The sequence below is a fragment of the Phodopus roborovskii genome, unplaced genomic scaffold (assembly GCF_943737965.1).
Source record: "Phodopus roborovskii unplaced genomic scaffold, PHOROB, whole genome shotgun sequence".
Lineage (NCBI taxonomy): Eukaryota > Metazoa > Chordata > Mammalia > Rodentia > Cricetidae > Phodopus > Phodopus roborovskii.
In genome coordinates, this window is record NW_026126525.1 from 31432661 (window position 1) to 31448033 (window position 15373).

The 15373-nt window shown below is 38.2% G+C and overlaps 1 pseudogene; it reads left to right on the forward strand.

Moving 5' to 3' along the window:
- The first annotated feature begins 300 nt into the window (after positions 1–300).
- On the forward strand, positions 301–14513 carry LOC127232134 (oxygen-regulated protein 1-like; annotated as a pseudogene).
- Positions 14514–15373: the final 860 nt, after the last annotated feature.

A 15373-nucleotide genomic window follows, 5' to 3' on the forward strand; every position in this document is an offset into this window, starting at 1 on the left:
CACTTTTTTATTTATCACTCATATAACAGAAGGACATCTCCCATCAAACCTGTGGTACCTACCATCAGCTTTCATTCCCATTCTGAGAACATTCTGAGCCATTCAATTTCAGGTCAAACTTTGTTGGCTCTCATAGTTGGTTCCTTGCTGGGATCCATAGTATCCTTAGTGTGGGTGTGGTGTATCTCTGGATCAATACCTTTAACTTTGAGCAACTTTCTGTGGAGTGCCAAGAACTGCTGGAGGTAGGTGTGTATCCCAGACACATGGAGGTCCTTGAGTCCTTGAGAAGCAATGGAAATGGGTGACCAAACAGGATCTGAGGAGATCACTTACAGCATGTGTAATGCAACCAAAACTGAACAAGTAGCAAAATTTCTTGTGAAGGAGGTCTGTTTCTTGGCAATGTTTGGCCAGTACCATTTAAAAGTTTTACTCATTTTCTCAGCTTGGCCTGAAGATTAAGGGTGGTGTCATGTGTGCAAGCTCCACGTTAATTGTCTGTTCAAATAAGTATCACTTCTACCCAGCCTGGATTGTGCACACCATAACCACCAAGAATCAATGCCTTCTGCTGGGTTGAATGCCAATAAAGTCTACTTCTAATGTCCAAATGGGCAGGACCCCTGTTTTTGTGTCAGCAAGGTCTTAGGTCCCTGCTTGAGATTGTTACAAGCATTTATCTCCAGTCCAGTTTGTGTTCTTTTATTATTAATTTTATGTGCATTGGTGTATTTCCTGCATGCACATCTGTGTGAGGTTGTCAGATGTTGGAATTACAGACAGTTGTGAACTGCCATATGGGTTCTGGGAATGAAAACCGACTCTTGGAAGATCAGTCAATGTTCTTAATTGCTGAGCCATCTCTCCAACCCCCAGTTTGTATTCTTTTATAATCTAAAACCACAAAGTGGAGTGGGCAAACAAGCAAGTGTTAGCATTATAATAGTCACAGTGGTACAGGTCCAGAACATTGTGGAAAGCAGCCATTTTCCTTCCCTCCATCTTTAGGTCTCATCCAAAATGAGTGAGACATAGTTTATTATTTTCTCCATGATTCATCTGATTTCTTCTGAATGTCAAGTTCCTTCCCCTCGACATGCAAATGTCACTCATCCTGCAGTGGCTAAACACATCAGCTTCTACAAGAGCTAAGACCCCCAGTTTGGCAGTGTGAAGGTGGTGGTTAATCTTCATTCCTTTAAGACCTTTGATGCTCTACTGAACAATTTATCCAGGAAGCTGCCCCTGCCCTTTGGGGTAAGTAATATCAGCATGCCCCGTGGGAGGCACAGCATCACCAGGCTGGAGGAGCTGGAGGATGGAGAGTCCTACCTGTGTTTCCACAATAGAAAGGTGCTGCCAGTTGACCTGAACAAGGCTCGCAGTACCCGCAGCCCTGGTTCAGTAGCTGCTCTATAAGCACATATGTGTACCTCCGTTCCGCTACTGCCGTTGTGCCCACCATTGCTCCTGACATGCTAGGTTTGTGGTCTACTGTAATGGTGACCTAAAGACCAGTCTTGTGGTCCTTCTCAGCTGAAGGGTTACTCCGACCTTTGAGGCCTTTCTGCAGTACCTGACACAGGTCATGCAGTGTCATGTAGCCAAACTGTATGCCACAGATGGAAGAAAAGTGAGTGTTTTGGTGGCTTCCCAGTCATCTCCAGTGTGTATATATGTGTGGGGAGTGGGAGGCACTCATGTATTCTTGTGTGTATACATGTACACATGTGCCTGTGAATTTGTACCTGCACATGTGTGTGTTCTAGTCATTTTTGTCTTGTCAGAATCTGATGGGTCATTGTGTAGGGTGGTTTTTGCTTTCTCCTCTTCTGTTGTCCTTGAACACTGACTTACAATGTTTCTTTAAAGAATATCACTTTTCATAGTATTCCTTGGAAGGGAGTGGCAAAGAGTAGTGCTTTCCTATCTAGATAAAGCATTTTCTTATTATTCCTGTGCGGGATCTTCAGGGTCTGCAGGGTCTGTAGCTAACAGAAAGTACACAAGAGATCACCTTCCAGAATTGCTATCTCATAGCCCCTTGAGCAGTTGGTGCTAGATTGGCACCCACTTGGCTTTAACTGTAGACTCTGGTGGGGAAAACAATGTTGCTTTTAAAGATCCTTTAGTTATTCCAGAAAATAAGCCTGCCATTTTCTAGCCACTATGTAAGCTGAATAGTGTCACTGGATATTTACACAAGTCCCCCACCCTGCCTAGATTGTTTTTGTATATATGACTGGCATCTAAGAAAATGCTTAGAGATTATTTCTTTCAAGCCTAGGGGGCTGTCAAATCAAGCTATTCAAAGTTAAGAATAAACCACAGGAAAGAATGGTACTTGCTCATGTGAGGACAGTGACTCTGGTTTCTTCTAGGTTCCTAGTCTCCAGGCAGTGATACTGAGCTCAGGAGCTGTGATGGCAGCCGGAAGGGAGCCATATAAACCTGTAAATTATGACATCCAAAAGTACTTGCTTCCTGCTAGGCTACCAGGGATCTCTCATCGTGTGTACCAGAAGGGTAAACCACATCAGGAAAGCAGAGGGGCTTCTCTTCACTTAGAGAGAAATCATACAGGTATCAGAAGCAGGATTGAAGGCATGTAGCTGAAGACCCAGAGAGACTGTTGAACTGATGTTTGAAGTAGTCCTGGGAACTCTTGGTGAAGATGGAATCAGAGTCTGCATGAATTTTTGGCTTCTTTTGTCTTCTCAGACCCATTCAATCCAGACAGCTTTCATGTCGAGTGTGGAATTTATACACACAGTTCTGCTACCAAAAGCTGCTGCTACAGTCAAATGCAGTGCTGAGTTTTCCCAAATATAAAACGAACACTGAGTATGTAGGATTCTGGTCGTAGAAATGTTCTCCTGGTCGCTGATGTGCTGCATGTTGATTCCCAAGGTCTCTGTTGGGCTGGTAAGAATGCACCAGTGTGCATTCCTCAGGGGCTTGGGGCTGGATGACAGACCCCAAAAGGTTGTGTTCTCATCGTCCACCAACTGACATGGACACCGGCTCAACAAGCCACCCAGGCTCCTCATAGAACAGAAACCACAACAGACCCATTTTAGCAGAGACATTGGTGGCGGAGTATTGCCTTAGATAGCAGCGACAAGCTGGGGGTGGGGTAAGAGCACCATCAGGCAGCAACACCTGGGAGCTACTGCCTCAGCCCCTGGTCATAGCCGAGGGGTATCAAGCAGCACTATAGCCTGCCACAGCAATCTCGTTCGAGGCTTACTCACAGCAGCAAGGGAACACATATGGGCCATGCGATCACTCTTAGGGAGACAAGTAAATCTCCTAACATTTCTGGAGCAAGGCAGATTTCTCCAGGACTGTGCCTCCCTCCCCCCAACCCCCGCGTGCCCTCCAGTGTTCATCTGGTCTCGCCATGACTTGTTTCTCAACCACTCATAATATGCTGATTTTGCTGCCAGGTTATGTGTTGAATATTAACTGTTTAAAGGTACCACTTAATCAGAAACCTGTTCACAATCCTGGGTCAACGTCAAATGTTTGATTAAGCTTCTGCCCTTCATGGATTCTACATTGTTTCCACATTGCAATCTGTTAATAGAGTGAATCTCAAGAAGAATTTTCTCAATTGTGAAATCTTCTTGGATGCATGACCTTCAAACTCTTCATCTCTAACTAGGATGAAAAGTTGAACAAAAGAAAGATTCCCAAAGATTTCCCTCATCCTGGGCTATTTGATTTCTGAAGTTGTTCCTTTCAGTACCAGTGTGAATGATTCTTGTTACTATGCCAACTGACTGTATTCTGTTCAGATGTTTCTACTATCTCTGATTTCCATTAAAGAATCTACATTACTACTTTTTTTTTTCACTAAAAAAATCTTCCATAATTAACATGCTCAACCTGAGGCTTCTTTTTTCTAAATCTGTTGGTTTCTTATTTCAGACAATTTAAATTACAATTTTATCCCAGTAACTTAAGATTTCAAACAACACAATTTTGTACAAAGATCAAAGCACTATGAAATGATGCAAAAATAGTTAAAAACTTAATTGAAAACTAAAGCCAGCTAATGTTTTAAAAAATGAGCACTTTCAAAAATGTACCTGAATTAGTTTCCTTTATATTCAGTCCTTTAACTTATACCATCCTTATAAAGAATATCATTGGCCATATTTTTAAACAATATTACTAGATATTTTTGGATACTTGTGGGTTGAAGATCTTTGAAAAAGGGAAAAATATCATAATGTTTGGAAATCACAAAACAAGAGTTACAATCATTAGGTCATACTTCAAAAATATGTACTCTAAGCAACTGGAAAATCAAAAAAAAAAAAAAAAAAGGCTGTACAAGTTTGTATTGCTACCAACTGCCACTTGTTCCATATAAGTTGCCTTAAGTATTTTTTTTTTAATCTTAGCCATTCTGATAGGTGTAAGATAGTACCACAGAGTCATTTTGATTTGCATTTTCCTGATTATTAAGGATGTTGAGCAATTCATTAAATACCTTTCCCATATTTGAGATTCTTCTGTTGAAAATTCTGTTTAGCTCTGTATCCCATTTTTAAATGGATTATTATTCTGATGTCTAGTTTCTTGAGTTCTTTATAAATTTTGGAGATCATCCTTTTGTCAAATGTGGGGATGGTGAAGATCTTTTCCTATTTTGTAGGCTGTCACTTTGTTTTATTGACCTTTGCCTTTCAGAAGCTTTTCAGTTTCAGGAGGTCCCATTTATTGGTTGTTGCTCTCAGTGCCTGTGCTACAGGCTTTATATTTAGGAAGTGGTCTCCTGTGCCAATGCATTCAAGGGTACTTCCCACTTTCTCTTTGATCAGTTTCAATGTAACTGAACTTAAGTTGAGGTCTTAAGTTGAGGTCTTAGTTGAGTCTTGTGCATGGTGATAGATATGAATCTATTTGCAAACTTTTACATGTTGACATCCAGTTATGTCAGCATCATTTGTTAATGATGTCTTCCTTTTCCATTTACCATTTTGGTTTCTTTGTTAAAAATTAGGTGTTCAATGATGTGTGGATTAATGTCAGTGTCATCAGTTTGGTAAAGGGGAGGGGATGGGGTATAAGAACATGAAGGAACTGGATGGTTGAGTAGGGGGAAGGGATAGAGAGGGAGAGCAAAGAAAGAGATATCTTGGAAGACACAGCCACGATGTGGTTAGGTAGAAATCTGATGCTAAGGAAATACCCAGGAATCCAAAGGATGACCCCAAATGAGACTCCTAGAAATAGTGGAGAGTATGGTATAGATATGCATAGTTTGTTTTGGAATGGATTTTCATTTATTGATACAATTTAAGGTCAATTTTGTGATGTTTATATTTCTCCTTTTGCTTAGGGATTGTGTTTATATAGCTCAGTTAGAAATGTAGTGTATAACTTAGTACAGATTATAGATAATTACCTATGATAGTCAAAGCTTAGAGTTAAGTTAGTTAGGTTTTTCAAGATACACAGAGATGTATTTGAGATAGATAGGCATTCTTCAAACCTTTCAAAGACCTACAGAATATGGCATTTAAAATGGCTTAGGGTTTTTCTTGACAGTGAGTCATAATTGCTCTTGGCAATACCATCTGCACCAGAAAGAAAGATGGACATTAAAGAAATTCATTATGGAGTTTGCCTCCAATATGGCAAGACTAGCCATTTGCACAAGATACTGTTCTTGTCTGGACTGTTTGACTTTGTGATGTATAAACTGGACATGCAGGACCCACAGGAAAGTGACTCCTGATTCAAGATGGACATTGCTACAGAGATCCTGCTTCATGGAAGAGTCTTCGAGACAGTATGCAGGACACAGAGAAAAGTGACTGACAAACTGCCAATACAAGAAGACAGTTTAAAGTTTTCTGCTTTACTGGAGAGTCTGTCAGACACACTATGGCCTATGGGCTGAAGATGAAAGATTACAAAAAAACTTCGGGTGACTGAAAAGGCAAGATGTCTCTGTCATTTCTAGAGCTTATATATTATCCTTCTGTGGTCTTTAAAGGAGTTAAAGACAAAAGTTATGGTTATAGTTTTCATTAGTTAGGATTAAAGATAAGTTACTTAGACTTTAGACACACAAAGATAAAATAGATGATGAAATATTTTCTTCATATCTTACTAAATGTTAATGGACTAAATATTGTTAACTGTAATTCTTACTTAATAACTGTTGTATAATATATTTTGCTATGTTAATGTTAAAACCCTTCTTTTTATTTAGACAGAAAAGAGGAGATGATGGGAGATGCCATTATGTATACATGTTTCTCATACTGGTTAATAATAAAACACTGTTGGCCAATAGAAAAAAAAGATAGAAGGGACTAGGAGACAAAAAAAAAAAATAAAAAATAGTAAGAAAAAAACAAAATGAAAAGTCTGAAAAAAACAGTATGCCGCCGGCTCCCCGGTAAGAGAAATACATAGATCAGCAGAAATGGGTTAATAATTAAGATAGAGCTAGCCGATAAGAAACTAGTAACTGGCCAACAGGATAATATCAAATACAGAGTTTCTGTGTGTTATTTGGGGCTGGCGTGGCAGCAGGACAAGACCAGTCGGCGGGAGGAAAAACAGTACTCGTTACAGGAGAGGGTGCTCAAACTTGCCTTGCCCTGTAATCATATTGGTGAATACACCAACTGTCATCATAGAACTGTCATCCAGTGATTGATTGAACCAGATGCAGAGTTTTATAACCAAGCATCAGACCGAGCTTTGGTAATCAAATCTAAGAGAAGGAGGAGGGAATATGTAAATAAGGGAGGTCAAGATCATGGAGGTAATTATCTATAGACAGCTGAGTCAAGTTTGTTGGAACTCATGAACTCTGGAATGACAGCTGTGAAGCCTCCTTGGGAATAAACTAGGTGCTGTGCATGTGGGAGACAGTTGTGAAGCTTGGGCTGTCTGAGAGATAACTGTCAGTAGGACCAGGATCTATCCCTGGTACATGAGCTAGCACTTAGAAGCCCATTCCCTATGGTGGGCTTAATGTGAGGGTGGGCCTGGATCCTGCCTCAACATAATGGGCCAGACTTTGTTGACTTTGCATGGGAGCTCTTACCCTTTGGAAAGAGTGGATGGGAGTGGGCTAGGGTGAGGCAATAGGGGGCTGAAGAAGAGTGGGAGTAAGAACTTTGCTTGGAATGTTAAATGAATATTAAAATAATAAAAATAAAGCAAGAATGTGCCACACACCTATAAACACTCAATTTTTGACAAAGAAAATAAAATTATACAATGAACAAAAGAAAGCATCTTCAACAAATTGTGATGGCATTAAAAAGTGGGGTACAGAACTAAATAAAGAATTCTCAATAGAGGGATCTCAAATAGCTGAAAGGCACTTTAAAATTGCACAGCATCTTTGGCCTTTAGGGAAATGCAACTCAAAAAAACTCTGGGATACCATCTTACATTCATCAGAATTGCTAAAATCAAATATACCAATGACAGATTATGCTGGAGAGGATGTGGAGAAAGGGGAACATACCTCCATTGCTGGTGGTAGTTCAAACTTGTACAGCCACTTTAGAAACCAATATGGCTGTTTCTCAGGAAAATGGGAATCAGTCTACCTCAAGATCTGACAATTACACTCTTGGGCATATACCCAAAGGATGCACATTACTACCACAAGGACCTCTGTTCAACTATGTTCATAGCAACACTATTTGTAATAGCCAGAAACTGGAAGCAACATAGATGTTCCTCAACCAAAATATGGGTAGATAAAATGTGGAAAATTTACACAATGGAGTATTACACAGCATAAAAAACAAACAAACAAGCAAAAAAAAAAACCAAACAAACAAAAACAATGAAAATTGCAGGCAAATTTCCTGGGTCAAGGAAGAAATAAAGAAAGAAATTAAAGACTTCCTAGAATTCAACCAGAAAGAAGACACAACATACCCGAACTACTGGGACACTCTGAAGTCAGTGCTACAAAGAATATTCATTGCACTAAGTGCCAAATGAAGAAAACAGAGGATAGTCACATTAGAGAATTAACAACACAAAAAGAAAACCTTAGAACAAAAAAAAAAAGCAAACACACCCTCAGAGGAGTAGACACCAGGAAATAATCAATTTGAGGGCTGAAATCAATAAAGAAGAAACAAAGAAAACAATACAAAAAAAAAAAAATCAATGTAACTAAGTTTGTTTCTCGAGAAAATCAACAATCTGCCAAACCTTTATCCAAAAACACCAAAATGCAGAGAGAGAACACAGAAATCAACAAAATTAGAAATGAAAATGGGGATATAACAATGGACACTTGGGAAATTCAGACAATATTCAGGTCATATTTTGAAAACCTGTACTCCACAAGATTTAAAACCACAAAGGAAATGAACAAATTTCTGGACAACTATCACTTACCAAAATAAATCAAGCACAGATAAGCAACTTAAATAGACCTATAACTCCTAATGAAATAGAAGCAGTTCTCAAAAGCCTCTCAACCAAAATTGGCAGGGGCAGACGACTTCGGTGCAGAATTCTACCAGAAATTCAAAAAAGAGCTAATACCAATACTCCTCAAATTTTTCCACATATAGAAGAAGCAGAAAGTTCATTACCAAACACTTTTTACAAGGCCAAAATTACCTTGTTACAGAAGTCACACAAAATTACAACTAAGAAAGACCAATATCCCTGATGAACATCGATACAAATATACTCAATAAAATACTGTTAAATCGATTCCAGGAACACATCAGAGAAATCATCCACCATGACCAAGTAGGCTTCATCCCTGGGTTGCAGGGATGGTTTAACATATAAAAATCCATCAACATGATCCACCATATAAACAAGCTGAAAAAGAAAAAAACACATGATCATCTCCCTAGATGCTGAAAAAGCCTTTGAGAAAATTCAACATACTTTCATGATAAAGGTCTTCAAGAGATCAGGGATAGCAAAAACATACCTAAACATAATAAAAGCATTATACAGTAAACCAACAGCCAACATCAAACTGAATGGAGAGAAGCTTAAGGTGATTCCTCTAAAATCAGGAACAAGACAAGGCTGCCCTCTCTCTCCATCTCTTCAGTATTGTATTTGAAGTTCTAGTTAAAGCAGTAAGACAACAAAAGGATATCAAGAGGATATAAATTGGAAAGGAAGAAGTCAAAAGGTCACTATTTGCAGATGATAAGATAATTTACATAAGCGACTCAGAAAACCTCTACCAGGGAACTCCTACAGCTGATAAACACCTTCAGTAAATTAGCAGGATACAAAACAAACTCAAAAGAATCAGTAGCCCCTATACACTACATACAGAAAACAAAGGGAAATGAAATGAGAGAAACATCATCCTTTACAATAACAACAAACAACAAAGTATCTTGATGTAACACCTACCAAACAAGTGAAAGACCTATATAGCAAGAACATTGTCTCCTTAAAGAAAGAAAGTAAAAAATATAGCAGAAAATGGAAAGATCTCCCATGCTTTGGATAGGTAGGATAAACAGTAAAAATGGCAATCTTGCTGAAAGCAATCTACAGATTCAATGCAATCCCCATCAAAATCCCAGCACAATTCTTCCCTGACCTTGAAAGGTTAATAATCAACATTATATGTAAAAACAAAATACTCAGGATAGCCAAAACAACCCTGTCCAATAAAGGAACTTCAGGAGGAATCACCATCTCTGACTTCAAGCTCTACTGTAGAGCTATAGTCCTGAAAACAGCTTGGGATTAACACAATAATAGAGAGGTAAACCAATAGAATTGAATCGAACATCCTGACATTAAGCCACACACCTATAAATATCTGATTTTTGCCAAAAAATCTCAAACTATAAAATGGACTGAGGAAAGCATCTTCATCAAATGGTGCTGGCGCAACTGGATGAGGGTGTGTAGAAGACTGCAGATAGACCCATGTCTGTTGCCATGCACAAAACTCAAGCCCAAATGGATCAAAGGCCTCAACATCAATCCAGCCACACTGAACCTCTTAGAAGAAAAAGTGGGAGATATCCTTGAACAAATTGGTACAGGAGACTGCTTCCTGAACATAACTCCAGTACCACAGACACTGAGATCGACAATTAATAAATGGGATCTCCTCTAACTGAAAATCTTCTGTAAGGCAAAGGGTACAGTTGACAAGACCAAAGGGCAGCCTACAGAGTGTGAAAGTTCTTCACCAACCCCATATCTGAATGAGGGATGAATTCCAAAATATACAAAGGACTCAAGAAACTAGTCAACAAAACATCTAATAACCCTATTTAAAAATAGGGTACAGAAATGAAGAGAGAATTCTCAATAGAGGAAATCAAAAAGGCTGAAAGACACTTAAGAAAGAGCTCAACTTCCTTAAGTATCAGGAAAATGAAAATCAAAACAACTTTGAGATACCATTTTACTGCTGCCAGAATGGTTAAAATTAGAAACACCAATGACAACTTATGCTGGAGAGGATGTGGAGAAAGGGGAACACTCCTCCACTGCTGGTGGGTTAAAGAGAAATCTGATACTAGGGAAATATCCAGAGATCCACAAGGATGACTCCAACTAAGAATCTAAGCAATAGTGCAGAGGTTACCTTAAATGCCCATCCCCTATAATGAGATTTACGACTACCTTAAATTCCATCCTAGAGCTTTCATCCAGTAGCTGATGGAAACAGAAGCAGAGATTCACAATCAAGCACTCTTGGAATCCAGCTATAGAGAGGGAGGAGTGACAAGCAAAGGGGCCAAGACCATGCTGGAGAAACCCACAGAAACAGCTAACCTGAGCAATTAGGAACACAGAGATACCAGTCTGAAAGTTGGGGAACCAACATAGGACTGAATCAGGCTCCCTGAATATAGGTGTCATTTGTGAGACCTGGACAGTCTATATGTCCTCTTACAGTAGAACCATTATTTATCCTTAGGTCACAAATGGACTTTGGGAGCCCATTCCCTATGGAGGCATACTCAATCAGCCTATATATATGAGGGAGGGCCTAGTTCTTGCCCCAAATTATGTGTCAGACATTGATGACCCCTCATGGCATTTCTCATCCTCCCCCAGTGTGTGGATAGTGCGTGGATGGGAGATTGTTGGGCAAGCATGGGAGGAAAGGAGTGATAAGAACTGGGAATGGTATGTAAAATAAGATTGTTTTTAATTTCAATAAAAATCTGTTTTTAATTAAAAAATGATGAAGTTAAAACTGTAATTTGGAATTTTACTAAAGATTACATTTGAGAAAAGAGGTTTGCTTGAGTATTAGAACTACCAGTAAGTGCCCATGCCTTTGCAAGCATAGCTAATGGATCACTGGATCTCATGAATAAATAAATAAATAAACAAATATATAACTAAATAAATAAAGGTATATAAATTGAAGGGAGACAGGGAGACTCATTGGGAAGAAAGGATTAGTAAATTTGGAAGAGAACAAACATAACAGCAGGCAGCCCAGCATCTGAAAGAGAATGTGTTTGTGCAAAATAAACCACATACATTTGTGCAACTGACATTATGAAGCCATTATTTTGTATAATTAATATAAATTAAATAATTTTAAATTAGTGACTTATTTAAGGTACTTGTGGTGCGCACACAGAGAAATTGATAATGACTATGGGAGGTATTAAATTTGCTAATTTGTTTGATGATATTAACTATTTTGTTACCTATTATTGTATTAAATCACCATGTGGTATACTAAGTATATACCATAAGGTAAAAAAATATTAACATCTCGCTGTGGTTGCAGCTACCTCCAATTTAGTATCTATACACAATTATCAGAGATATCCATTTCGTCCTGTCTCTGTATCCTTTGGGCTGTCACAAATGATCATTTTATTTTCATGACACTATTACTTAATGGTTAGAAATCAATATTCCAGAATCAATTTTATTTACTTCTTAAAACCATGCATAAATATTTATCTTTATATAAGAGAATGAAATCAGACTTTGATTAAACCATGCAACTTAATGGTCAGGGTCCTAGGGCCCTTCATATTGCTGTGATAAACACCATGACCAAAAACAACTTGGGGAACAAAGGGTTCATTTGGCTTACATGTCCAGATTATAGCCAATCAGTGATCAATGTCATTGCAGGAACTCAAGCATGAACTATGTAAGAAAACAGCTCTTGCTTGTTCCCAATGACTTTCACTGCCTACAGTAAGCTGGACCCTATTACATCAATCATGGATCAAGAAAAAAAATTAACACACATGCTCAGAAGACAACTTCCTGGAGGCAATTCCTCCACCAAGACTCCTCACCCCATAGAAGTCTAGGTTTTCATTGAAGTTGACAAAGACTAAGTAGCATATCCTATTGTGTTTCCAGGAGTGTTTAGTGTTTGTTTTTACTATTTTTCTTATCATGGATTTGTTTTGCATTAAATTTTGTTTTCAAGAACATTGAATCAGTTGCCTATTGTTTCTTATCTAAAGATGAGATCCCACTGAGTGGGCTTTAAGTCCTATTAGCTGTTTGTTTTCACTGATATGGGTGCTAACCACTTATTGTACCTTTATACATACTGAAAAATTTCCTGGTTTGTAGTTGTTACAGCTGAGTAGCACTGTATAATTACTTCCCTCTCTTGGAAGTTTGCATAGTATTTTCTGGAATTATGAAATTTAGAATGTAGAAAAGAGACTTTTAGGTCCCATCCAGGTCATTGTGTCATACAATATGGGTTATCCTTCAACCCCCAAAAGAGAACCAAACATTACCTGGATGTCTTTACTGTTTTGGATCATTTGGACTACCCTGACTAACAATTTTAGGAATGAGTCTCTTATTAGCTGTCTAATGCTGAGTAGTCACTTTTGAAACCATACATATACAAACAATAAAAATGGACTCAGAAGGCCACAGATTCCCACACACACAAATACACACACAAATGGATGTACATATACTTGCATAAAAGTGTGTGTTATTATATAACTCTATTTTAACTAAATGAAAACATATCATAAAAGAATTTCAGGGAATTGTAAGAAAGAGAGAATTAACCTCTCCTAGGTTTGACACCCCCTAACCCAATTTGGTTATCTAATTCAAAGTGTAAGCACAAAAATAACAAAAATGGGTTTAACTTTGTAATAATCAAAGAAAAATCTTGCTCAATTTGAGAGTGTGGGCATGGGAGGCTTTAGAAGGAGGGCACATGCTAGTGTCTATAGGGAGTAAAGACAAGTGGGAAATGATTCAATTACATATTAATTAATATTTCTTTGAAAATACAAAGCAATTAGAGATCTGGGTTTGGTAGTAGGACAGGAGATTTAACATATTCCTGGGCTACATGGTAAGATCCTACCTGCCTCTAAAGAAAACAGTGAGGTAGTGGTTTTTTTTTTTTTTTCTGAAATGAACAGGACAATTTAGAACATGTATTCATTAAGGAGCTTAAAATTAATGACTTCTGAAATAAGACAATATTTAATTTAAACACTTTGAATGGTAAATTTTCACAGATATTCGATTCTGCACATTTGGAAACTGCTACACTTGCCAAAGATTAGCAGTTCCCTTGAGAGATCTAATAGTGTCATACCACAGTCAAATATTTGCTCCTAAAATTCTAAATGAGGGACTTAGCATTATAAAATCACATTGTTTTAATTACAGATTGTCAATACATACATAATTAAATCATTTATGGAAACAAAGCCAGGAAAACAAACAAGACAGCCAATTGCTCTACAGAAGCATTTTAAAGCACAAAATATCTAAATCCGAACCTATGTTCTTCTCAGAAAAAGGATTCTTGTATAAAATAAAGTGCCCTTTAGGGTAGACTTCTAAAAGTGAATAAAAATCTAGATATCATGATGGTAGATATCAAAACCACCAAAGTTTATAAAAGCATAGTTTCTAAACGTGCCAAGTCTTGGTTTGTTTGATCTCAGAAAACCATAAAAATAATATAAAATGATTTAATTTAGTTCATCTTATCCAGGCATTCTTTATTATGTAAAGGAAACTCACAGTTGTTTCTATGTTATTTAAGGTAACATTAGCAGTTAAGGATATTTTATGTGAGAATATACCTTTCAGCTGGTGTGACAGACAGAAAACAAATACTGCTCTAGACACCTTAGGTTCCATGATCCTGAATACTGTGTTCCTTAATTTAATTTGAGTAATATTTGAATGATTCCATATGTTTTAAACTTACATGTTATTTCCACTTCCTGGCTCATGCCACATACCCCATTAAAGGGATCAAGTCAAGGTTTAGGTCTGTCCCTCTGAAGAATGGATACAGTGAAGACATCGAGTTGGTGTCCCTCCTGGTTTTCTGTGAGATGCGGCCTGTCCTGGAGTGTGAAGAGGAACTCTACTCCTCCTGTCGCCAACTGAGGAGGCGGCAAGAAGAGCTCAATAATCAGCTCTTCCTATATGACACACACCAGAACCTGCGCTGGGCCAACCGAGATGCCCTAGTGAAGGAGTTCAATGTCAACGAGAACCAGCTGCAGCTGTACTAGGAGAAGTGCAACCGGAGGTTGAGAGAGAAGAGAGTCAGCAACAGCAGGTTCTACTCCTAGAAGCCGTGTGTGTGTGTGTGTGTGTGTGTGTGTGTGTGTGTGTGTGTGTGTGTGTGTGTATGTGTGTGTGTGTGTGTGGTGCACGAGTGCATGCCTGTGCTTGTGCACAAGAGTGCACTCGTGCTTGAGTGTACACGAGTATGTCTGGGTATGGGAGAGCCTTATAATCAGCCTCCAGGAAGAGACTCATCTGTGAATACAACCCCATGGGCAGGAGGAGTTGGGACATTTCCTGCTATCTTTCCATCTTCAACGACTTTCTTAACTTATACTCCAGATAGAGGATCCCCAAAACTGTGCTCCTCATGCTTGCCCTCCCCTGTGTTCAGCCTCATTGAATAAAGACAACAGTTTCAAGTAAAAAAAAAAAATTACATGTGATTTCTATGGACACACTTTTATAATTCCCATGATGTATTTTCAAATAGTTTATATTAATTTAATAGCAGGAGAGAGCCCAGACAGAAGTCAAAGACTGGGTAACAATTTCATCAAAAAAGACTCAATACTAGAAAAGGTCATAATATTCAATAGGAAACGATAGTGGAAGCTAATTGTTTTTCAATCAGGAAGCTTTAGCAGCTCTTATATGAAATTATATACTCTTCTGCCTTTCTTTGATGTTGACAGGAATGAAAAGGATTAACTCAGTCTGAATATACTTCTCAGCAGGGCGTGTCACAGGAAATAATGACAAATACACAAAAAGTAGAATTAGAAATTAAAATTAGGCTCATACTAATTATCACAGCATGAACCAATGCATCCACAACTGCATAGAGAAGTGTCATTGAAGACAG